This window comes from Polyergus mexicanus, unplaced genomic scaffold (assembly GCF_030449975.1).
Source record: "Polyergus mexicanus isolate NDT 795.1 unplaced genomic scaffold, iyPolMexi1.0 SCAF_5, whole genome shotgun sequence".
In the NCBI taxonomy this organism is placed as follows: domain Eukaryota; kingdom Metazoa; phylum Arthropoda; class Insecta; order Hymenoptera; family Formicidae; genus Polyergus; species Polyergus mexicanus.
In genome coordinates, this window is record NW_027223325.1 from 3,265,090 (window position 1) to 3,292,978 (window position 27,889).

Sequence of the window (27,889 nt, forward strand, 5' to 3'; positions counted from 1 at the left end):
TCGTGAATAATTCTTTTCGCGTATATGGAACAAGTTTTCATATCTCGTATTAATCTGACAGCTTAGACGAGAACTCGTGAACACAAGATTAGAGGAAACTCGATAACGGTATAACACGATCGGCGCTCTGTTAATTTGATGCGATTCTAGGCAATTTTGCGTGAGAATATTAAATTAAATGGACGATTTATATATGAAATGTATCGAACGTGCCGATGCATACCAAGTATTATTTTTCAATGTACCGTCACAAGGACCCTCTCGTGATTGAAGCGATCTCATCAGTCACAGGAGACACGAAATTCATCGAGGTGAATGCCCCATATTGAGAGAGAGAGAGTCTTCATATTGTTTTTGTGAAAAGGATCCGTTTTTTGAATCCCTTCTTGGGTTGACATTGAATCCTGACGCGAAGATATATCAAAAAGATATTTCTAGTGTCAAGGCTTTACGACAGTTGTAAGATTAATCTAATGTATTTAAAAAAAAAAAAAAAGTAAACAAGAAACAATGCAATTTAGCAAAGAAAGTATAAAATATTGTTGACTATATCGCGAAGAGAACGCATTCGATCTATCGCTAATACGAGAGTTAAAGGTTCTTATTTTTATACACCGGCACACAATCCCGGCAGCTAATGAATGCCTCGTGTCAGGCTGGAATGTTAATCGGTTAGAATTCATCAATCATTACTACGAAGAAAATATGGAACGATGTAATTTACGAAAACTAATCAGATAACTGCGCGTTATAAGAGCCGGGATATAGGATAGATATAACTCATAATTGACATAATTAGCATATTGCAAAAAGCAACGAGAGAAGATATTGTTTCCCCCCCTCGTAGGCATCTAATCTCGCGTAATCGATATAGGCTCGGCTTTCTCTCCAGTCGATGAAATTGATGATTAACTCCTGGAATACATCCGACGTTTCGAGCGCGATAATAAAAACCGTTCTGTTCTGCAGTCGCGTTATCTTAATCGTCCGAAGCGATTATCTCGTTTCGTAAATTGAATATTATGCGGTGTGCGCGGAACACGCCGAGTAAAAAAAAAAAAAAAAAAAACTAATCGTTTCTTTATACGAAACGAGAGGTAGGAACAAGTCGTACCGATATATAATACTTTGCCGATCGGTCGTGGGGGACGTCGCTTAAAGTTACGCGGAATCCACGGAATCGGGTCAATAGTTTCGTAAGACGGCTCGCAGCGCTGCACTTGACGGAGAGATACGTATACAATAACGCGTTATGAGAGAGAGAGAGAAAAGTGGCAGAGAGCTATATCGCCGCGGTTTCCTCGCGGCCGCAGCCGACGCCGTCGGTTGGCGGGTTGGCAGGCAAGCAGGCAGGCAGGCAGGCAGGCAGCCTGGCTGACTCTGGCTGACGGTCTGCGCGCACCCTCTCCCTACGTGTGTCACAGGAATCATTAATCTTGCTATGTTTTCTCGCACATTCGAATGTGGATTTAGACTCCGAGACGAGACTCCGCGCGCGAGGATCTCTCTGGAAATGCACGTAAACGCGCGTCCAACCGTAGTATCTATCGCGCGGAGCCGTTTGTCTCCGTCCAAGCTCGCCAGGCTCGAATCAGAATTCTGGCGAGATCAGAACCTGACGACGTGAACGTCCGGCGAGCATCGCGATCCCAACGATAATATACGTCTCTTTGCATGTACGTAAAGTATACCCCGATATCCCGATACCCCGACGGCGATGCTTCCTGCGGAGCGTGCATGTAAACGTGATTGGATCTTGCATTGGATTGCTTTTATGTATACGTCGCGTTATTAGTAAATCAAAAGTTATTCGAATAACAGACGTCAATTAAAGGAACGATTTGCTGTGTAAAATTGCATTTGTTGTATATAAGAATAGTTTTAATATTTATCGATAAAATTAGTATTCCACGTTTACAAAGTTATCAATATTTTAAGGAAAAATTAATATCTGTATTAAAAAAAATTATATTTTGTTTATACACGAAAACAAGTTTTGATAAAATTTTTTGTTCTCACAACTCGTTCTTTTGAAATAATTCTGAATTATTATGTACGAAAATATTTATACCGACAAGCTTCTTATGCCTTTTCAAATATATGTTAATCACGATTAAGCCGTCTGCATTAAGCTATTAATAAAATGATTGATTGAGATGCGAAAACATGCGATTAAATTAATCATGATATATTATTAGCGTAATTGAAGTTGCTTTACCATAATAGACATTTAAAGTAAGAATTAAGATATATTTCAATTAAACGCATTATAAGTTTTTCGTACAAGTAATATTGTATTTAAACGGATAGTAAAATTATTTCGCGCGAAAAACTAAATATGATTACACAGTTAATCGATGCATATTCTCCTCACGTGCACATTTTCTTTTTGTTTTAGATATCTTTACATATCATTTCGCATGTATGCGATTTATCTATCTAAAAATAGAGATATCAATAAGATGAAAAATCAAATGCAACACAACATATATTCCAGAATGATTGTAGATCTTTGTAATATTATCACATTTGATCACGTTTTGCATAATATTATTTATATCTTCGCGCATATTTTTGCGCGTGAAATTTTATTTGATTAACACTTACGTAAGCAGTTTTTAATATTGTTTGAAAACTTCTTTCAGCATTATTTTTATAGCAAATCATTGGAGATTGATAAATTTATCTTTTTTTTTTTTTTCAAAGAAAATAGTGTATATGTATATTTTATCGTTTTTATATACAAATATATAAACATATTTAAAAATATATGCTATGACGCGTAGAAAATCTTTAATGGAAATTTCTATAACGAAGCACCAGTTAGGAATGGCTGATTTATGCGAGGCGGTAGCGTTTTTCCCCGTCGTGTCATTATGAAACTACTTTTTTTTTTATCCATTAGATTATATTACGAGTGAGAAACGGGCAGTCCACTCGATTGGTAATTACACCTGTGTGTGCACTTCATTAGCACTTATGAGTAGTTGCGTAACGACGACTGGCATGTCATTTTAATATGAACACGATCAAAGATTAATGGATTTGCCTTTACAGAAAGATTCAAGAAATCGTGCATCCGCATCTGATAGATGTTCATTCAACGAACGGTTACATTGTAAAGAAATAAGACATTAAAAATATATGTGATGCGTGTATAGATACACACACGGTATAGAGAAAACGAGATATTCTCTTTAGATTGGAAACGATTTTCATACATGTAGCATTTTCATTAGAAAATCTCACAAATAAAGTATGTGATGTAACTATTTACACACATTCTTGTTAAGAAAATAAAATTTCATGATAAAATATCTTGATATTGATAATTCCAAATTACCGTGCATTATTAATTGTATTTAAATCCCTTTTTCAAGATATGAAGAGTATAATAAATATTATACTTCGAATACACACATTTTTACATATGTCTCAGTAAAATTCAAAGCTAATAATTATTTCATCAAGCTGCAAAAGTATAAAAATATATAGAGACAATACTAGATTTTATTTTAAAAAAATATAAAAACAACAAATTTAAAAAAAAAAAAAATATTTATATGCAACGAAAAAGAAAAGATATCTGAAATTAGTTTGATGAATCTCTCGTGTATCGAAATATTATTAATTAAATTTTGCCGAACAATATGTTCTCAATGCACTCGCATGTTGTAAAATAAGTTACCCATTTAATTCAGCGACATTAAATTTTACATTTTATACAAATATTCCGCTCCATTCTCATGTTGATTGCGTAAATAGAATTTGAATCTACCTGTATAAAGTACGAGGAGAATGTGCAGCTTAATGCGATGTGTTGGTGAATTTATATGCAACAGGTCACGCTAGATGTGGCAGTTCATCATCGATAGTGTACCAATATACATGCAACCAAGTCCATGGGCGTAAATAACGTTCATTAATTCATTTTCGCATTTGTTATTTTTCTGTCGCTATTAATACACTCGTCCGTAATACGCACGAGTGAATTCAAAACCAGGTATCCCTAGCGACCTAATTATATTCATCTAATTATGGTCATGTAGGTCATATCTCCATGCGATATATATATTATATCTATAAGAATGTTTTTTACAATTCTCATTTTGGCTTATATAATATTAAAAGTTACATTATAGCGTTATAATATTAATGGAATTTTTATAATATTATAAAATTCGTAATATCGTGTGCTTTTTAAATCATTATATATATATATGAAAACTTTGAGAATATAAAAATACTGATAACATTGATATTGATGTTTATCACTAAATGTGTTGAAAAATATATTTAGTATTTAAATATTCGATATGCCAAATTAATACAATGTGTATGCGTGTGTGTGTGTGTATGTGTATTGTAGTAGATTTATATCTATAATTCTATTGATACATTCATTCAAAGATCACCGTTGCTTTGTATGCACCACACAAACCTCTCTAGAACCGAATTTGTCGCCTCTTATCAAACAAATTCGGATCTACAGGGTAGATGTAGAGCATTAACTGGGCTTTCTCTTGTATGGCACATCGTTTATCTATCGTTTGTTATCTTATCTATTAAAAATGCTTAACGTACGTGCCGGTCTTAACTTCTTTATCCGCCCAGTATGTGATCTTCGGTAGAGACTTCACAGGTCAGGTACCATTTAGGAACCTGAAAATATTTCTCTATTAATATCAGTTTCTATAATTTTGACTATAAATACATTTATATGCATAATTTTATTTATTTCTATATCATACTCATCACGTGCTAATATAAATATTATTAATATAAACGTTTGAATTCCTTCGTTAAAAATATATTATATCTTCTATTCAAGTGTGGCAACTTTTTGTATAAACATATTTTTATTTATTTTTCGACGCTTTACGTTGTGTTAAAACGCGTATATATTTACAAGAAATATTTGTTGAAATTATAAATTATCGTTAATCTCAAATTGTAACACGCCTGCAAGCACACAAAATGCTTAGTCATACGAAAATAACTTGGGCCTCTTCTCAAGAAAGCAAGGCAGAATCCGTTTTTATTAAACTCTGCGTAAACTTTAATATCTCGTCGCAATAAAAATCAAAGCAACAAAACTAATTTGCAATTATGTGTTTTACATATACCTAATATTTTTTAAATCTAATTAATTACTAAAAATTATTTAAAAACATTACGAGGAAATTAATACGAGTCTATAATTATCAGTGAAAGTAAGTTTCTCTTCATTTATAAATTTCTATGCAAGTTAGTTTCTTGAATTGTAATCGATTAGAAATGCATTGCTTCTTTTCTCATGCTATTTTTATTATCATTTTTAATTTTTTAATAATTGCTGCCACATATTTCTCATATAATATTTTTAATGCAAGATTTTGCGTTATGTTTCGTCATCCGTACAAATATGATATCAATCTTTATATTATTTGATATCATAGCCTTAATTTGTTTCTTTATTAAAGGAAATCTTGTAAAAAAAAAGAAGTATAAAAAAAACTCTATATAAATTATATAAATATGTAAATTATGTAAATCAAGGTTAATAAAGGTAAGTAGAAATATATGCAATCTTAACTTTCTGCATAATATCTGCAACATATAAATGGATGATTGTTTCGTAATGCCTTTTACTCTCGTCAAAGACCTGCCCTAACAAATAATATATTATCGAGAGGCACAAACATTAAAGCCGTTTCTTTCAGTATTTAGATACACTGTTATAGATAAACTCTGTTATGTCACTTCACACGCTTCGTAAGTGAATATCGTACTCGGTTATCTCGGTGACAATGATCACATTACACCTGCACTACCGATGATGATTGATGCTCGTTCCTGGGATCGAAACCACCTGAGCGTTAACGGCTCAAGGATGACACAGCTGAATGTAGCAAGGTCGCATTCTCCTTGGTTTTCTTCTTCTCCTTCTTCTTCTTCTTCTTCTTCGTCTTCTTAGCGGTACAGCTCCTTTTATTCCTGCACCCGTGTCGATGTACCTTTCATTTCCAGGTTACTTGGTCATGTTGCTGATCGTCTACATGCAAATAATGTATAAAACAAATATATAAATATTTTTATCACAACAATATTACAAGAAAAATGTAAAGTATATTTTATAAATAATACGTTTTGTGTGACGATAATATATCATATATTAGATAAATAGAAATATGTTTATTTGGCTTTAGAATATCTATATAGCTTAGCAAAAAGGGATGCGATGACCATTATAGAGAAGACGTGTCACAATATTTATATAAATTAGTTTTATTCTGTAAGGGAAACTTTAGATGAGATTTTGAGTTATTAGGAATATTAGAAGTCCCTTCTTAAACTGGGTGATGATGTTAATCCTCTTAAACGATGGCTTCTCGAGGTCTTGATCCGGATTAAGGAAAAAATCTGGAAAATCTGACTTACTAAAGATATTTTGTATTCATTAGCTTGTAAAGAGCTAACTTAGCTACTGACATAGAAATTGTATCTTTTAAGAATCATATTATTATTATGTGATGTATCAAATCTCCCTCTCTCTTAAATTAGTAGTAAAGAGTTGTAATAAAATAGAAAGAATAAAAATTTAATTTAATGAATTTTAAAATAAAAATGATGTTATATTCTAAGATCTTTTTTATATATCCATAAATTTTTTTGCTTAACACACACACACACACACACACACACACACACACACACACACACATTGGAAAAGAATTATAATAAAAATTACTTAGTAAATAAATCATATGTAGTATAAAATTAGTATAAAAATAAATGCTATATGTATGAAATAAATATTTTAACTAAGGAATAGTTCTTTGGAATTAAATTTACATTGTCAGCTCTTGATCTTATCGACATCGTCACTACACAGTATAGTTTAAATTAAATTTTATATCGAATAAATTATCTTTACAAAATATATTATTATTGAATAATGTTTCTAACATCTTTTTTTATAAAGAATCAATTTAAGTATTTTATTTTTATAAATAGACATTGCTATTATCGTCTTTTACTTTGTATCTTCATCTCGCAACTGACTTTACCGACATGTTGTAATACGAAATTCCCTAGATAAAAGCTGTTATTCTGTATTAAATCGTCTTGTATTGATTTCTTTAAAACTACACATTTTTACATAAATTTCTTTAAAAACTGGTTTATTGAGGAAATAAATTGTGTATATTTACCTTCTTTTGAATATCAATCAATCAATTATACATATTTAGGTCTGAGTGTGTGGATTACATCCCTGGGGATAAGCCGTAGAAAAGGCCATTATAAGTTGGGATGATCATTGGCAATAAGACGAAAGAGTATATGCCTTTCGTAGACAAGCCTTCCTTCTATCGATCCGAGCATTTCATCCGCCCCCAGGCCCCAGGACGCCATTACTGAATATCATCTGTAATATTCACTACGTCTGCACGCTGCCAAATAAGCCGCTCTTATTTCTCGTTTACTGTGCATAATTTACGATATAAGAACTACAGTTTCGACGCCGATTACAAAAGTTTCCAATTAGCTAGAATTAAATAAGTCATAATCGATCGAACATTTTTCAAGAGACTTACTATATATACATTATAAGGTAATGAAGCAAATTGCAAAAATTAAAAAATGAGACTGTACTTTACTTCATTAAAAGTTTAGGACTAACAAACGCAATCAGCTGATTATTTTTCTTTGTCGAATACATAAACACATAAGTTGATTTATATATTAGTTCACATTTAATTTTGTGGCAAACATATTTTGTTAGGTTACATATATAATATTTTTTAACAGAATAATATTGAGTGTAATAACAAAGGAGAATAATGTATTCTTTCGTAATTAATTTTAAATATTTCATTATTATTTGTAAAATCTAAAGCTTTACCTCGTATATGTAAAACACGCCGTGATAGAGGAACGATGTCAGATGCAAAATAAGCAGATGTTTGTGGAATAATAAAAACTATTCAAAGTAATTGCGTTGCTGGCTCTCATATAACTGCTGTAAAAATAAATAAATAAAATAAATTAGAAAAATTTAAGAACATTTGTCAATTTTAAGCGGTATAGTTTATGCTAAAGATGTTATTTACCTACAATGTAAATGAGTAATTCGCGAATGCGTTTTAATAGGAAGAGCATTCGTAGCCTCGTTGCACGATACTCTCCAACACAAGGAGAATCTCCGGCTTGTTTCGTGGCCGGACAGAACGTCATGGCTGAAGCGACGAATAAACCAATAAACGGGGCAACCATCTGCTTGCCAGCCGGCATCTTTCCCTTCCCTCTCGCTCCCCTGGCCGTTCCGTGACTTTATTCTTCTCCCCTCGTGTTTCTTCCCCAGCGTTCTCTCCTCTCCCCTTCAGCACCATTTTATGCGATCCTGAAATGAAATCCATGTGAGGGCTCACAGCATTCGTGTGGAACTCGCACGGCTTTTGTGCCGCGATAATAAGCGAATCCACCCACAACGACGAGTCTTTATCGAAACAATTCGATACAGTTGAGTCGAAGAATGATTTAGACAATAAATGCAATTTTTTTATTGAATGTCATAATTGCCATAAATTTATAATTAATGCAAAAACTTATAAATTTATTTATATATTTACTTATTTATTTATGTGTTATATTATAATATATATATTAAAAAAAAAAGATACAATCTTGAGATATATTTTTTGGAACACTTTATTTAGGCAGACAGAATTAAAATCGGAATTATATTTATTTACTGTATTTGGTAAAAATATTCATATTACATATTAATTTAAAGTATAAAAAAATTATTGATTTTAATTATTTAATTATAATTACAAAATAAAATTACGATGAAATACTATCGTATAATGTGGAAATAAAGTTGAATGAAATACACAATGTGCATAAAAGACATATAGTATACAGTCTTTTATATAGGGGTTCTCGAAAACAAAAACTTCAAGGAAGTTCAGAATACGCAGCAGGTCGGCTACGAAACCGAAGGTCAAATAGATCGCCATTATCCGAAACCTATTACCTACAACGGACCTGTGATACCTGTTCTAATACCGAGAAAAGAAAAACGTTGAGAATAGACGCGCTCCGCGTAGAGAAATTTCGAGTAACATTCATGGCAACTGAATGAAGTGAAAAGGAACGTTAATTTTTACAAAGCTATATATTTACATTTTTATTTTGCAATAAACTGCGGAGTCAAGAGGAACGTTAATTTTTGTGAAGTTTTATATTTATATTTATATTTTGCAATAAACTGTTTAATAACTATAATAATTAATTAGAATAAAATTAATCATAATATATATATATATATATATATATATATATATATATATATATATATATTTAATACATGTTATAGATTTTTTACATTATATTTCTAGATAATAATTTTCGTAGAATTCTACGGTAGACTATAATTATATCGTTATAATAGTCTAGTTAACTGCATAGTCGTTTATAAAAGATTAATGAGACCTTGCAGCATCTCCCATGCACAAATTACACAGCATGACGTCATTTCTTGCGGAAATGTGTTAATTTATGAAACCGATATTTTAATTCAACCGCACTAAGAATTATTAAATTTGACGGCGCGTTAATAGTGGAAAATTAACAAGTAAAATATATTACAGAATAATAATTTAAAATATATTACAGAAGCATATAATTTTATTTCTTACTAAATTATCAATCAATAATAAGCCTTGTAAAATAATCTCCAAAAATGTAATATCCCAAGCGCGTAAATGGTTTCTTCATTTATACATATTAAATTACATATATAAATATAATCTCTCATTATAATACATATGAATTTAATAAATTATTATATTGTAAAATTATTTGGATAACACTGGAGAAGGATAAGACAAGAGAGACTAGTACACGTGTCTGCCACGTGCTGTTTGGTAACATCCACATTAAATATATAGCAATCACGATGACCGTACTTCTCGCAAGACGCAACATCGATCATTTAACGCTTTGTCGTGTCACGCTACCTCTTGTTTTCATTCACGTGCCGCTTCACGGTTACATTCAACATGCTTATCGAGCTTATATCTACAAAAAAAATTCTTTATTTCTTACGACAGATTTTTCGCGGATTTTTTCAAAATATAGAAAATTTCAGAAAGAGAGAAAGACAAAAGATTGCAACTAAATTAAAAGATTTCAACTGTTCTGTACCTCAATAAATACATCATATTATTTGCTTTAGCGATCGTTTAAAAATAGTTGAAAAATATTGTACAAATTTCTGTTCCAGATCAATCTTTTTCGTAAGATACTCAACAAGTTTAGAGATTGGAAGTTTAGATGTGGAATGTGGACGCCGTAAGTTCTTGATTGGATTCACAGCCGGTTTGATTCTCGTGTACGCATACTCACATCATATTTTATAGCTTTTGTAAAGAACTGGGGAAGATGGTTTATTAAATATATGCGTTCACCAGATGCTTCACGAAAAAGTGCAAGTACAATGTATATTAATTTTGCTCAAAAATACATAGGAAAAATATTTCATTTATATTTTTCGTTACTTCTTTTAGCCACGAAAATTCCTATTTTCTCTCTAATATGTAAAAAAATTTTAAGTTTCATTAAATTTATCGAATTAATACTGTCGAATTAACAGCATGCTTGCTAAAATAATATGAAAATTAGTCTACGTTTATATCTAAAAAATTGCAGGATATCAAATTGAATCGAAGAAATCAAATCACAATTGAATTAATAATTTGTCGACGTCCAATGTTACTTCCAAGGATCACGTCGTGCACAGACTTCAATTAAACCTAATATCATGTACGGAGAATAGTTTTTCTCTTTCTTCAAAAAAGATCACATTAATTTTATCAAAATTCATTGATTTTATACAGCTAAAAGCTTTTTTTATTCGCGAAAATAGAGCACAAAGTTTCTCACGCCGATCCGTCGAAAGTCGTCGCGTCGCGATCTATGAAAGACAGATTTCCGTTATACGGTTGTATGGTACGTACTACCTCGCGAATCGAGCGAAATGAACTGAAATGGAATCGTGTTGTACGGGTGAGGAACACAGTGCAAATCGATCGGCATCCCGCCAGATTGCAAGAGGCTATACGGGAATCGCGAAATCCGCCACCGTCGGCGCCACCGCGGCGGTGCCTTTTACGTGCCCAAATGTATCACGTCGGCTACCGACATCGTGTTTAATATTTATTCTCCTCATGTGAATACATCAATATATCGTTCTGGGCATGTTATATAAAACATAAGGCCAAATTCTTATATGGTCGAGATCAAGCTTTGAAGAGAAACGCAATAATTGTATTTTTCCTTGTTTAAAATGTATATTCCTATATTCCTAATTATGTGAAATATGTGAATTCATTTAGAGAGAGATTTCTAATCTAAATGGAATATTTTGTAGACACAATATTATGTTACTTAATAGAAAAATATAATTAACACAATGCTACGCATTTTGAATCTGTCATATGACAAGGAAACATATTTAATATAAATAAGAAAATTCTATTTTTATCATCAAAAGTATGTTTGGTTCAATGTAAATTTGTTGCTATAAATAAAGCCAAATTTTGCGATTTATCATTTATTTAGAGTGACAATAAATTTGTTTCATTTTCACCGTAATAATTTTTATACATATTAACAATATATTCTCTCTTGAAATAAAAAAGATTTTCCTCTCCACAAATTTTATAAAATTCTGTTAGGCAAATAATATTGCCGCTATCATTTTTTCGCTCCACTGTAGCCATTTTCAATTCTCGTCCGATAAAAATAGACAATGTCAAGGACATACAGAATGCCAATATAATCCATGTATATAGAAATCTGTTTTGTCTCGTTTAGCAGCAGTTAAACTGGCAATTATATCTTTAGAGAAAAAAAAAATGTATTTTACCTTTCTATAGATTTTTAGACCAAGCTATTAGCAACTCTTTAATTTGACGTGTCACTAAATATTACCTTCCTCACAAATAACAACGAATCAATTTCAACGAAAAGAAACGTGAACGCAAACTCACCAATAATTACGCGAATGTATCCTTAACACATCACTGATTTTACGTTGTTACACTGATTTAATCATACGAAAATCAACTATTTTTCGACGGGCGTGCAAGCGTCCATAGAAGAAGAAATCTCCGAGTTGGGGATGAAATTGTGCGCACCGAATCGACGCTGGGCGTCGCCATCATAGGGATGGAATACGATATGGTGGTGAATTCAGGGTTGGAATGGAGGGGAGGATGTCGAAAGTCGAACAAGGAGCTTCGTGTCCGACCGCTACTACGGCGACCTGCAGACTGCAGACTGTTCTGTCGAGCGACTTCGGCTCTCTTCGGTTACGAACAGTCATTAACATAAATTGTCTTCGGTGACAGTTACCACCCCACTACTTCTCTATCGCATGTCGGACAATATAAACTGAACACATTCGTAACATTGCCGCGCAGATTTTCAGGTTTTCTATTTTTACATCATATACGTTTTTGTCGATATTTTGCAAAATATTGATTATTGTTTTTTTTTTACATACGCAATATGCAAAATAATTTCAATGCAAGTTCGTAATTATTTCGAACAAGCTCTAATAAAATTCAATCTTTTTTTGTATGAAAAATATTTTGCTTATATATAATTTTTAAATAAAACATATATATATATAAATTATATTGTAAATGATAAAAATAACTTTGTTAAAACATATTATTATAATCATTTTTTAATATTGTAAAAGAAGCCGTATTTAATTAGCCATTTTAATGTAGACATATTTTTTTTACTTTAATAATATTTTACACGCATTATTATGTTTTTACCTGATATACATATATACAATTTATTTTATTCCTTTGTGTATACAGGGTGTATCTGAAATGATGCACTAAACTTTAGGAGCATATTCTAGAGGTCAAAATAAGATTTTCTTTTTCCTATGAACATGGGTCCGCAAACGAACCCTTTTCCGAGCTAGAGTCTCCTAAAGTTTAGGGAAAAAATTAAAAATTGGCTGTATATCAGAAAAAAATGGCAGAGGGTTGAAATTTGGTATAGCCCAGTAAATTATAAAGTAAAGTAAGCCGCTAAAATGAAAAAATAAAAATGTATATATTATGAAAACATCAATTTGCCAAGCTGGCAGTTTCGAAGACTTTTTCCGTTTTTAAATGATTTTACTGTTATCTACAAAAACTGCAGTCAAATGGAAAGCAAAAAATGTCCGTACTTCAGCCGTAAGTTCTTAACAATGAATGCCTTTTGTCCGTACTTACACTTGAACTTGTTATTTATGGATTGCCTTATTATTTGTTCTTGGTTTTGACATTATCTATTACCCCCTCTTAAGAGATAAATAAATTTGCATTACGAGTGTTTGGTCAATTTCATACATTTTAGAATTTTAAGAATTTTAGCTTGGAGGGGGATTCATTTGCGGACCCATGTTCATAAGAAAAAAAAGTCTTATTTTGACCTCTAAAATACGCTTCTAAAGTTTAGTGCATCATTTCAAATACACCCTGTATATATGTATTTATATTAAAAAATATTAAAAAAAAAAAATATATATATATATATATAAAGAGTTTTTTCTCTTTCATAATATTCTCTTTGAATAATAAATAACATTTTCTATCTCTACAGGTATAGCGCTACCGTATTCTATATATACGTTGGGTTTATTGTGAGTTGAATTTATAGTATGCCTTAAAAAGGTAAGAACGTTGCATATACTAAGTGACGAAAACTATACTCTAGAGAATGCAATCCCTGTATACCTGAATGTTTCTTAGTGCTAAATTTAACGAGACGAACAATATTGAATTTATGTAATTTAATGATATCTAAAAATTATACAAACATTATAAAGAAAAATTGTTAGAGATTTGTGACGCTTTATCAAAACAGATGATATTCTGGCCTTTATATAAATATAACTAGACTTTATATAAATTTAAATATAGCATAATTATTTATAAGAAAAAAAATTGTAATAATTATTTACAAATATTACAAATTAATCTCAAAATAAATTATATAATTACATAACATGCATAATTATAAGGTATAAAAATATTACATAATTATAAAATATAAAAATATTATCAAAATTTTAAAAAATGATGCATTTATTAACATGTGTATTAATAACATATATCTATAAATCTACAAAAATTTTAAGATTTAAAAAGATTTTTTTTTTTATGTAGCATTTTCATTTTCAACGAGAGGGAAAAATATCAGGCTTCATAAAAATTTTTTAAGAATCTTTGAATTTTCTTTTATGTCTTTTTATTATTACGAGTATTATTATCGCGTTAGGATATTCGTAAGGTTTCCAAGTGCTAGTCTGAAATATTTAAGTGTGTTTAATGATGTGATAATTTGTCTAAAGATTAAAACTTATTTCAGAAGAATTAAATTCTCGATATTCATTGTTGATATTTCATTTACTAGCTTTGGATAGAAGAGAAATCTGTGTTGCAGCAAACTATTTTACATTCTTCTTGTAATTTCTTTATAGATTTCGTTATAGATATTAGCTATTCAAACATTGTTTTGACAATTGCATTTTCTGTCGCCACAATTAGTCCTTAAAATATAATTATAAAATTTTACTTATATAACAACGTATAAAATTTTAATAGTTATCAACTAAAGTAACTGTCAAGAATCTTTTACTCCAATGATATATTATCGACATTTGATATGCAAATGATTATTCACATCAGCGAATATAAGTCAATCTTAATTATCATATGAAGATTAAATTGCAGGATTAAATCAAATTAGGTAAAATTTAAAAAAATACAGATAGATTAGTATACGACAATAATAATAATATTATCCTACCAGAAGCAGAATATAAAATATAAATATAAAATCTTTGTATACTGTTAAAGCCAATATGTGATATATGTATGTGTTTGTGTAAAGTGATTTTAATAGAACATATACTATGATATGATTATTTCAGCCTCTATACTAACTTTATTGTTACTTTCATTTTTAAATATCCACTCTTAATAAAAGCCATGATTGAACATTTGACAGTTTAAATATTAAGTATGCGTGTATAATATTAATTTAATTGATTTCAAAAAAAAATGATAACCAGAGTTAATATGTAAATTTTATAAATACGCGTGCGTGTGTGCGTGCATACGTGCGTGCGCGTACACGCGTGTGTGTGTGAAAAAATTAATTAACGCTATTAATGATTAAAACTCCTTCGAATTCGAAAAAAATTAAAACTATAGGAAAATGTAATAATTACAACACATAATAGATGTTTGCAGTTTGGGGAAATCACAATTTTTCCTGTACCATATAAAGATATATCCGAAGTGGAAGAAGACGAAATCGATTGAATGGGATTAACGCGAATAAAATGGCCTCGACTCTTATCCGAGCATAATCTTGTCTCAGAATTACTCAAACTCCATTAGACACGATTTCAAATGAGACACTAGAATTGAAACTATAGACGATATCATAAGGCAGATAGACACGTCGAGAATGAAAATATCCATTTTCTAATTGCTAACAATCTAGACAACTTAGAAAATGGGAGATCAACTTTTTTCTCTAGTAAGAGAAAATCGCACCTAAGTAGTCTAAGCAACTCATCAACGCGATACGTATGTAGCTGGTAGACGGACAATAGGAGAAATCCACATTAACGACGATTTCAAGACAATCGACCGAACTCTAATCGATTCGAGCCGATTCGGATCGTTTGTCAGACCAGAGTGTGACTTCATTTATTGTTAGTCGAACGTGAAGCTAATAATAAGCTTAAGTACTCGCGCGTCTATGTACATATGTCCTACGCGGCCGACATTACCAAGTGCGACACACAAGGCGTGAGAATGTTGCATAAATATGTCTCAATAAGACATCCCATTCAATCGGCATCAAAAGCATGATTCTCGGTGATATTCGTGAAATCGGGATATAAGTCCAACGCTAAAAATGTGCGTGTCACATATAAGCCATTGTACGACTCGTTGCAATCCTGTGCTGAATAGGTACTTGGCTTCCTCTTCAGACTTTTCCTTAGGTTTATTCTTTAGAATAAAAGTGAAAGTATTAATTAATGCCGTTAATGATTAAAACACCTTCGATTTTGAAAATATAAACATTAAACACGGTTTAAACTAAGAAAATATAACTTAACATTTTTACGCTCAAATCATTATACGTACATAAAATAAATGACTCGCGCGTAGCACATGCTCATAACGTTCTGGCGTATTTGAAAATTACCGTAGGTAGGTATATTAATATTTAAAAATATTATTAAAATAAAATTTATGACTATATAAGAAGAGAATATTTAAATAAATTGTTTTTCATATACACAACAATACATTAATAAATATATTATTATTTTTAAAACATAAACAGTCAATTCAATTTTTTGATTAGAAATATATCAGATTTAAATTTATTACTTGAATGCTTCGCAAAGAATAAAATGATATTATAGTTATACAAAATGTATAACATAAATATTCTGTAATAAATATTACTGTATTATAAAAATGTGTATTTGAAGATCATAAAAATTATATTCTTTTAAATTAAATATATTTCTATTACCCACCCTCCCCCCCGAACACCTATACATAAACAATAAATAATTTAAAAGTGTAATGCATATTTTTTTTTTATTTTTACAACTCTAATAAATAATTTATAAGATTACAATTTTCCACGCCAATGCTGTAACTGCAGATAGTTGCAGTTCACGCGTGGCAAACTCCACCCTTTGTGAATGGTGGTAGGCTTAACTAGTAAGGGACCACCTCTCGTCACCATCAACCCCACTTCTTTTGGACACAATTTGATTCATGATGGCTGCGTTTCGCTTGTATCACCATCTTTCATAAGGTTTACAAACCATTACAATACTTGTCGACCGGTATTAAGACTAGTATCGACTGACGCTTACTAACCTTACGTCCTTATATCCTTACAACCGACTATGTGTTACGAGGATCCTTAAAGTATGCTGTTCGGCTATTTATCACAGATGGCATAATTTCTGAAAAAGCGGAAACAAATCGTAACATCCGATGATCTAGCCGAATTGAATTTTTAAGAGGGTGTCAATATTTTGATGACGATATATATGCTTCGAGAGAAGCAATCTTGATTTTTTTGGTGAGCACTCTACAAATATGTAATATTTTATATAATAAGAGAATGATAAAAATATTTTTTGTATTCCATATTCGGATTCTCTTCTAGCAACCGTCTAGCGTTCTCGAGCGATTTAACATATATGTATATCTATAGCATATCATATTATAATAACTCCTCTCGACTCACTGCGTGTAAACGTCATATTACATTTGCAGGCGCTATAGTGCACAACCTCGCTGTCTGTCTTACCCAACCTTTGAACTCCCATGGGTCCAGTATTCCGAAATATATTATTTCCGTAACTGATATTGTTCAAAGTAGAAAAATAGTTTTTTTTTTTTTATATTATAAAAGATGATATCGGCTAAATTTACAACGTATAAAACGTTTTATATAAAGAACGTTTAGGGAACAATTTATATGTGAAAAAATTATATAATTTTATTTTTAATATTTATATTTATAAATGTATGGGGAGAGAAAGAATCTCCGTCGTTTAAATTTTAAATAAAAAATAAAAATTACAGAAAATTGTTTATAAGTTACTATACGATATTTGTCATTATTTATAATAATTTAATCAGCAATTATGTGGCAAGCGTTCTGGCAATTTAATAATAAACATTCGTAAAAAGGGAAGTTGACACCTTGATAACTTGTGAATCGATACAGCGAGCTTCTCAGAAAAATAATGATAGAATATACGGAGTTGTTTGCGGGTAGAACTTCCCCATGCTACTCTTCAGTTTGGAAGCTGCTACCAAATCTCAGCCCGTCACTACCCGTGTGATTGATATCCGCCTTCCCCTCTTCTTCATCCGTACAATTCGCATCACGAAGAGAGAAAACTATTTCGTTTCTCACTTTCTTTTTCACGATCAAGCTTCCATTGCCGATCATAAAAAAGCGTTTTTCCATTTTTCATTATACTTCTAATCAGACATAATAAATAACAATTAATATAATTTAACCATAAAAGTAACGAATACCAAATGTAATAGTACCAAATCAGACTCGTTGTTGGGCTTGAAAAAGAAAATAATTGCAGTGAGACAATAAATATACGATTGTGCGATAACACGGCGATTATCGTGTCAATATTTTCTCTGAAACGGTATCGTGAAAATTAGCGCGCTTCTCAACCATCAACCCACACTGCCAGTTTCAGGTAACGCAAGCAGCAACATCGGCGGGTTAGGCGAGTAGGCGATGGAGTACCAGCCGAGTTCTGCGGCCGTCACGTCAGAGTGACGAGTGCCTACCCCTCCAACCTACCAAACCCATCCACCCAACGTCGGCCGCCCAACGTCACCCAACACCACCGCCACCGCCAGCCACATACTCTCGCAGAGCCCTCGGAGGTTCCCCGGAACCGCGGAGCACCCCCTTTCACTCTTTGCTTCTCTTCGGCCTCTCTTCCTTCAACTACGGCCGACTAGTAGTCGAGGAATTCGAGTTGCTATAAATCTCCCTTGACGGGCGCGATGCCAACATGGCGAGGAAGGGGGCCGGGACATGGAGTTGCGGAGAACTGCGAGAGCGAGGAGTTGGGAGGGGTGGCGGTAGATAGGCGGCGGAATGGGGATGCTAGAAAGGAAGGGAACGCTTCTCGCCGTACCAGGAATTGTAATAGTTTTGCTAGAGGGGTTAACGCGAGAGTGGTGCGAGAACACCCCCGCGAGAATAGAAAGAACCCGAAGATCGGACGATGTGGCACTGTCTACGTGGCATTGCGGAAGCAAGCGGGGGGGAGAAAGCCTTCGCTTTTGTTAAGATCTGTCACTCAAGATTCGCGCGGGGGTGCGAACGAACTCTTCCGTCGCGGTTTGAAAATTGTGAAAGCAATTCTCGCTGCCGGCTCGTGACATTTTCTCGCTGGAAGGAGTTCCATGAAGACGCGTTTGCAAATTTCCACCCTCCCCACCCCCCCCCGCCCCCCCCCCAAAAAAAATTGAATGAGAACAAGATAACAGCACGCTTGTTAAAAATCTACGAAATAATTATGAGATATTAAATTATTACGAATACGTAAAGATATAGAAATAAAGAACTTACTGATAGTAAATTTTGAATAGTAAGACTCGAGAATACATACTTCTGCAATTTGAAAAGAATATTATTAACGACTTAGTAAAACTACTTTCCCTGAAATGAGTTTTTAATCTTGGAGCAGTAAAAGAAATAAAGCACAAACAAATTACGATAAGAGAAACTGGAAGTAGACAATCTTAAGAAGCAACAAGAAGAAACTAAAACTTTTCAGGTGTCGACTGCATCGTCGTCGCACGTGAACTATGAACTCGTCGGTGAGTTCATCAAGTAAGTTGGATTGAGGCGAGTCTTGTTTTCTTTGCCGCGATTTAGAAGCCCGATAAGATCGCTCATGATTCGACTAGCGTTCTATATCTATCTCCTAATGATCCATCGTGAATGGCGAGCACCTTTAATTTACCGATGTTACATCGATAAAGACGCTATCAGCCGTGTCATGTAATATATATTCTATCCAAATTTAAATTTTCTTTCAATTTATTTTTAGAATAACGTGTACTCTCTTTACAAATATATATAAAAATATATATGTATGTAGTTATAGAGAAGCCATATTAACATAAACATCCAAAAGAAAAAAAGTTGAAATTTACGACATGCGTAACAAATTCATACAAACACTAACACACGGTAAGAAAAATGTTTACAACTCTTCAAATCACATTGTAATTGATCTATGGACAAAACATTGATTTATGGAGACTTTTGCACACAATTTTGCCTTTGTCTCAATGTTTTTCTTCTAACACATCTTGGCTACAATTTTAAAAATCTCATGCGTAAAACATAATACAGGAAATGCGTTTTATTTCAATAGTTTTGTCGAGAAAAACGTACTACAATACATTGTAATTTAGAAGAAATCGTTAAAACATCAAAATTCCATATTAAAGTTGACTACACTTTTAATCAAATTCAATATTTTAAATAGATATTTTATAACGATCATTAAAGCATACGAGATATTTAGAACTGGCGATAATTTGTAAAATGTAAAAAAAGATAAATTAAATTATACAAATATTATTATCGTGTCGATTAATGAAATGCATGCATTTCTCGAAAATAATGTCTCGAGATCGCGAAGAGCATGCTTCGGGGGCATAAATCAATTAAATTATAAATTACTATACAGAAGTTGAGCAAAACGACCACCTGTTGAAGATAGGACAAGGAAAGTAGGATGAAGGGATGAAGTGGGGTAGCTATCTCGTAAATTCTGTGCTGCTACCTACCTGTATCCACGTATAGAAACGCTCACTTTTTACTTTCGTTCTCTTTTTTATCGTAAGCTGTTTCTAAAATATAATTTTCACGTTCCCTCATTTGTACATATAGTTCAATAAATATATTTATATATTCAAATTCTCAAAATTTCTCTCGATATTATCCCTCTCTCTCTCTCTCTCTCTCTTCCTCTTCCTGTCGACATATAATTAATGCGATACGATAAACGTAATTAAAAAATAAATGGATTATTTAAAACTATACGTAACCTTTTAATCTTATGTTGTAGAAATACAATTTTTATAAATAAAATATTAAATTATTTCGAATTAAAAATTGCATACTACATGTTTTCTGCATCGAATCCAGATGTCAGATTTTTTTATAGATAATTTTACAATTATTGATTGTGGTCGCTTATATTTTATCAATAATTATAACTTTTCCGTCCGATTACCCGTTCGAGACACGATTTTGCCCGATAATTTTAATTATACTTTAATCAGAGCAGCGACTCCTAGCGATCCACGTCGTTTGAAACTTGTTAATATTTCAACTCTAAAGCGGATTTGGTAGATAAGCGTATAATTGGGAATGCGAGGAAAGTAGTAGGTAGGGACATTGAGAGCTGCCAGGGATGATTAATTCTTGTCGGAAAGCGCTAGACCCTTTGGAACTCGGTTGTAGCGTCCCCACCATCCTCGCTTTTCCCATTCCATACTGGTCCTCCTCGCTCTTCATACAACCACCTCATTCCTCTCGCGCACTCAACCCTCTCAACCTCTCTTACCACCGACAGACTTTCTCGTTTCGTTTGTTCTCCGCCCGTGTCATTCGTTATTACATCGTAGAAACTCGCGGATATTTGGAATTCCAAGTGACGTCTAAAGGGAGCCGGTGCTTTAACCGATAACTCGGTTTCTTACCTTAAAGGAAACTATGTCCGACGCTACTTTTGTTAATATCTTCAATTGGACACTTGCCTAGCATATTGACGTCGCGATAAAAATTAATACCCGCTGTATATGTGTCTGCGTATGTTTTAATAATTCCCTTTTATCAAAGGAACTTATCGATAAAGTTTTATATTTAGCTATAATCTCTGAAAATATATCGTACGTGTGAAAAAATTTATATAATAATCTAATAACATTAAAGCCTCCACCCACAATATGAGCCGTTAAAGCTGTTAATATATCTGTGTTATAAAGTACTTACAATATATATCTCTTATCACATCTTTTCCGTAACAAATTTATTTTCTTACTAATTTCCATCTTCGTATCTTGAGATCTTCACCCAAAGATTTATAATAAACTATATAAAAATTTTCTTCGTGCCTTTTATAACGCAATGTGTAGTACGATTTTCATATCAGTGTTCAGTGTCTCGAGAAAAAAAAAAAAATAAAACCCGTTAATGTATCTACAAAATTCTGTTTTATCTCGAAAATAAATTTTATTTTACTCAGCAAATTTTTTTAACCAATTAATGGCTTAAAAAAATCCTTATATTTTGTCAGTAAAAATTATACAGTTGATTCGTAAAGTTCACAATGACCGAATGTTAAAATGACAAATATTACTTTCTTTGCCAATTGACGTTTCGTATCGATGCGTATTCGCGTCGATGAACCGAGCAATCTTAATAGTAGTTCCAGAATCCGTTTCATCTGAAATTCGAGCTGATCCGGGGTGGCCCGATCCTACAAGGGCCGAGGAAGCACACGCGTCCCCGATATCGGTTGCATTTGCATACGGCTATCGTCTTTCCTTTGTTGCGGACTCGCCTCCCACGTACGTGGCGAGGCTGTCACTCACAGAGTTTCTCAGGACTCTCCTCAGTCTTCTCTCGCATCGGCCGCGCGCGGATCAGTACTCCTCTCGATCTCCCTCCGCATTTCCTCCTCCTCCTCTCTCCTTTTTTTCTCGATTTCCAACCTCTCTGCAGCATGCAAGCACCTACACCCTGTCATTCGCTAACCTTGCCTGCATTCCTGCATACTATTACACTGGGCTGGGCTTACACATTACGTCCCCTGTAAGGTTCGCTTACTTGTTTCAAGTAAACCAATACCTTGTCGAATATTTCATGGTTTTTCGCGAAACATTTCACGGGATACAATTTTTCAATATGTATTTCAGAGAGTAGCTACTTTAAAAATATCTCAAGCAAGTGCAATAAAAATCATGAATATTGACGCGTATCAAAAATTATTAATTATACCAATCATTAAATTAGAAGAATCAAGCAATTCACTCGGAAAAGATATATACAATTTAAAATCACGTTAAGCGCATTGAAAAATATGATTATTATTCATTTCAGTATAAGCTGTTCTTATATAAATTATATATCATACTGTAAGAGAAAGAAGGAAATGAGAGTGTTTAATAAAAAGAGATTCGTTATTAAATATAACAATGCATAGTTAGTGATATTTTTTTAATTAGACAAAATAATTTGAATCATTAAATTTGAGAGCCGTATAACTCAACATTCGCCCTCCTCGTCTCACATTCGTTATCGTACGAAACATCGACGGAACGTTCTGGGTGTCAGGATGAGAATCTTGATATCTTAGCCCGATAGACGACCGAAGCATTTCGTGGCGATCACGAATGGACGGCGAAAGTATAAAACGTATAAAAACGAGCTACAGAGACAGCGATCCTCCCGTGGTTCAGGGTGTTTCGCCAGCGCGCGATATTCTTCACTCTTCGAATAGCTCTCTTCTTGCGAAGATCTTCGATGATTCCGGCGAGTCGCCTAACTGGGGATGGAATGGAACGTGCTCGGTGGATACGGGACGAGGAAAGGGGAAGGAGGGGGAGGAGGAGGGGGGAGGGGGAGAATGGAGGCCGCATTAATAAAACATTAAGGTTTTGTAGACGATGTATCGATGTAGTGTTTTATATTATCTTCTTTGATGTCGACATGTGAATTGGACAGATTTGTTATTCAGACTCCGTACATAAAAGTGCTGAAGTCTTGCTCCGCTCCGTTTGTGGACAGGACGGGTATCGACGACGACTCGGACATCAACGGACGGATATACGGACGGACGGACGGACGGACGAACGAACCAACGAACGAACCAACGAACAAACGAACGAACGAACGAACGAACGAACGAACGAACGAACGAACGAACGAACGAACGAACGAACGAACGAACGAACGAACGAACGAACGAACGAACGAACGAACGAACGAACGAACGAACGAACGAACGAACGAACGAACGAACGAACGAACGAACGAACGAACGAACGAACGAACGAACGAACGAACGAACGAACGAACGAACGAACGAACGAACGAACGAACGAACGAACGAACGAACGAACGAACGAACGAACGAACGAACGAACGAACGAACGAACGAACGAACGAACGAACGAACGAACGAACGAACGAACGAACGAACGAACGAACGAACGAACGAACGAACGAACGAACGAACGAACGAACGAACGAACGAACGAACGAACGAACGAACGAACGAACGAACGAACGAACGAACGAACGAACGAACGAACGAACGAACGAACGAACGAACGAACGAACGAACGAACGAACGAACGAACGAACGAACGAACGAACGAACGAACGAACGAACGAACGAACGAACGAACGAACGAACGAACGAACGAACGAACGAACGAACGAACGAACGAACGAACGAACGAACGAACGAACGAACGAACGAACGAACGAACGAACGAACGAACGAACGAACGAACGAACGAACGAACGAACGAACGAACGAACGAACGAACGAACGAACGAACGAACGAACGAACGAACGAACGAACGAACGAACGAACGAACGAACGAACGAACGAACGAACGAACGAACGAACGAACGAACGAACGAACGAACGAACGTGAGCGCAGATGGATAAACGCGAAGCCTGTTTCAAGTTTGCGCTCCTGGATCCCTGCCACGCTTGTCAGTCAATACGCAGAGAAGGGGAGAGGGGGCAGATAGCTCACCCGCTCCTTCCTATCGATGTATTTTCAAAACCCCGTATGTATTCTGCATTTGAAATACTTTTCCATTTCTCTTTCGTGAGAAAGAGAAACGGCATGTATCTCGTCACGTGAGACGTGAGATAAATTCTTACGGAGGAAAAAAAAATTATTATAAAAAAAAAAAAATTCTCACACAAAAACAAAATTTCCGTCACGACTCGGCGTTTCCGGACTTCGTCTCTCGCCGCTGAACGTTTCCGTGTCGAATTATACCCGACATGATTGCTCGATAATATTAAATCCCGCACCTTGAACAAGACTTAATTTCACAATAGACGAGCCACGCGCGCTCATTTCTCGGAGCCGCGCGTGGTATCGACATTCCTCGCGACGTCGTGCTCGGAGCCTCGCGATTCCCCCTTCCCCCATCCCGCCAATCGACACACGGTACCGTGATCCCGAACCTTGACTCTTCATTAATCACCCCGTGGTATCAATGACTGACTGAGTGACTGACGGCAGGCGAGAGGTATTATATACCTACGGTGTTCGCGCGAATGCTGATGCTCGTCGTGGGGATCTTCCTCGTCTCTGATAGACTGACGAGAGAGGCTTGTCTGAAAACTTTCTTGCACTTTCTCCTTTCCATTTTACGTTGAGCTTAATAGCTTATTCAAGAAAATTGTATTTCCTTGTAATTCTCCTCCATGTCAATTCTCGATGCAAAACAATATATATATATATGTATGTTAATCAAATAAATAACGAATTGTGTACCGCGTTTGATAAATGCGATTTTTGAAATGCAATGACAGGAGATATGGCGAGCGAATTAATTATCGTGCCAAAGCATTCGAGACTCGGTTGTTTCAATCTAGATTTCTATTTACCGAAGAACAGAAAGATTCGATTTAATCGTGACCTTATGGTAGACTGGCGCCACGTTTACTCTTCATTTATACGGTACTCCGTTACGGACTATACCATACATCGAAAGAGTCACGATTATCTTCCCGCAATACCTGACAAAGGTGCACGAGTCTACGAGCCAATCGAATATACGCGGCGTCATCGTCGGTAGCTTAGTACGATCTTAGTCGTTCGAGTAAGTCCTGTGACGGATCATGACTTGCGTTAAGTCCTGTCTTCTCTTGTTTTCTCGCTACATGACTCCTGTCTGCTTCGGTAGTTTTCGGTAGGGTGTGACTCTGCTTTATCACACACACGACCCTCTGCTGCCGATACGTGATCTTTATCGGCGCCTTCAGATTGAATAAAATGTCAACTGACCATGGTCGAGCGTACATTCGTAGAATGTAAGTTCATGTCACGCTTAAAATCTTTGGCCGCGAGATTAATAATTTACGTAAGAAATTTGAAATATCAATGTACGTAATAAATAAATGTATTTATTATTTATGAGTAAATATTATATTAATGTACGTAATAAATGTGACGTCGCGAAATATATTTGAATGTATAATGTTTAAATGCAAAATTTAAATAAATATATTGAATTGAAAAATTCTTCGCGATATCGATTTGCATTTATCTGTTATTATTGCTATTTAAAATTTCATTAAATGTAATGCAATTTTTTCAAAACAATTTATATATTATAATAATGTCAAGACCAATACACAAGGAGTTAGATACAGGAAACTTTTGTGTTAGAAAGCACTTACCATTCATACATTAGTAATAGATTGTTCTTCGCAGTAGTATTAGTTTCGAGATCTCCAATACTTAGATCATCATCGATTAATGCTTGATGATTGACTGAATAAAACTTCAGACCTTCTCACGCTATGCCAATTCCCACTCCAGGTGATCTCGCGCCAACGAGACGTTACAAACAAATAACGTATTGATTAATGAATAGACGTAATAAATACAGATTGCGCGAATCGATCAAGAATTATGTCAAAATTAGAAAAAGAGAGAGAGCTTTGGGGAGTCCGATCTTCTCTCTTAATTATAAAACTATGATTTTTCATTCGGATACATTTTGTTACATTTATTATGTACATTAATAATAAGTAATAAATATATCAATTTATTATATAGATTAATATTTCACATTTACTATGGAACGATATTTTATTTTAATTTAAAAGAGATGAGCAGACTCCTAATCCATTGCCGCTCTCTTTCTAATTTTATATATATATATATATGGGGACGTCTAAACAATGTTACTTCGTTAAGTGAATTTTTCAATAATAAAAAAAAAACATGCGCGCTCTCCAACAATTTTTTCATGAAAAAGTTTGCTTAAATAGAGGATATTTATTCTCGCGACAAAGTAAAATCTCGTATACATGTTAGAGGACATAACTATTGAAACATTGTTTACATTCCGCGTTGGCGCGTCTGCGGACGCTGAAGTGGGGTTGTTATGTTATTGTGTATTATTCGTTAGGGAAAGCCTAAGATATTCAGTTAGTTTCCAAATATCTTCGGCCGAGGAGAGAGGATTCTGCATGACAATCGAAACCAATACTCTGCCGAAAGGGAATCCGTAACATATGTAAGTACTATGAGAGATGTATTTTCTAACACATATACGTACCTTAACGATTTGCATTGGCCTTGACATTATTACTTATTGTCAGACTTCTCTAAAGAAAGGACGAGAGCCGAACTTTATTTCACTTACTAAATAAATTTATCGAAACAATGTATACGCGTTGCTGTAATTAAAATAACGAGATATTGATGTATATTGTATTGGTTAAACTATCTTGGTCGCGGATAACCTCGCACGCTGGCCATCGCGTAACCTTTCGACGTGTTTATCGTGTTTTGTGTTTGAGCAATCTATAAAGTACGCGCGTTAAAAATTATCATATCGGCAATTATAAATATAATAATTATCGCGCGTCGTAATAAACGCTGCTTCATGCGCCGGTTCGAGTATCCCTTTGTGCTATACATAGTTATTAATATAATTAGTATGAGATTTTATTTAATTAAAAAGATTTCATTTACGCGTCGTACATCGAGAGCACGTCGATATTACACACGGAAATCGACGAGAGCTCCCCTAGTTTTTCATAGGTTCCAGAAAGAAATAAGCATCGATGATTTCTGTACGTCATACCATTTAATAATTACAATTTAAATTATATAATTAGACGACCTTACGCGTACGGTGCTCTCTAGGTTACGTAGATGTAATGAGTAAGTATTTTTTTTATTTTTATTATTTTTTTTTTTTTTTTTTTTTAGTTAGACTATTACGTATATTACATGGAATGAAATAACATTTGAGTAACGCTACGCGAACGTAATACTTGAGCTTAATTTAAATTCGATAGAGAACGCATTCTTTGCACCTTGACGAATAAATAGAGTAAATATCTGCAGAGTTTTCTCCGTTTCGTCTCTTACGCCACTCGCGAACGTCTCGAACGACGAGTTTCGATCGAGGCATCGAGATAGCGAGATCGATTATAACGTGTAT

At 33.9% G+C, this 27,889-nt stretch overlaps 1 long non-coding RNA gene across 2 annotated transcripts; it reads right to left on the reverse strand.

The window, feature by feature from the left end:
* Positions 1-4,517: 4,517 nt before the first annotated feature.
* On the reverse strand, positions 4,518-12,286 carry LOC138933482 (uncharacterized). 2 transcript variants are annotated; one of them, XR_011446968.1, is made up of 6 exons: positions 12,039-12,286; positions 8,098-8,383; positions 7,886-8,002; positions 7,194-7,408; positions 5,772-6,034; positions 4,518-4,662 (listed from the first exon to the last, which is right to left on the reverse strand). It is a non-coding gene; the product is annotated as an uncharacterized lncRNA (long non-coding RNA). The 2 variants fall into 2 exon arrangements; XR_011446967.1 differs by lacking the exon at positions 4,518-4,662 and having other exon boundaries at positions 5,585-6,034.
* Between the last annotated feature and the right edge of the window lie 15,603 nt (positions 12,287-27,889).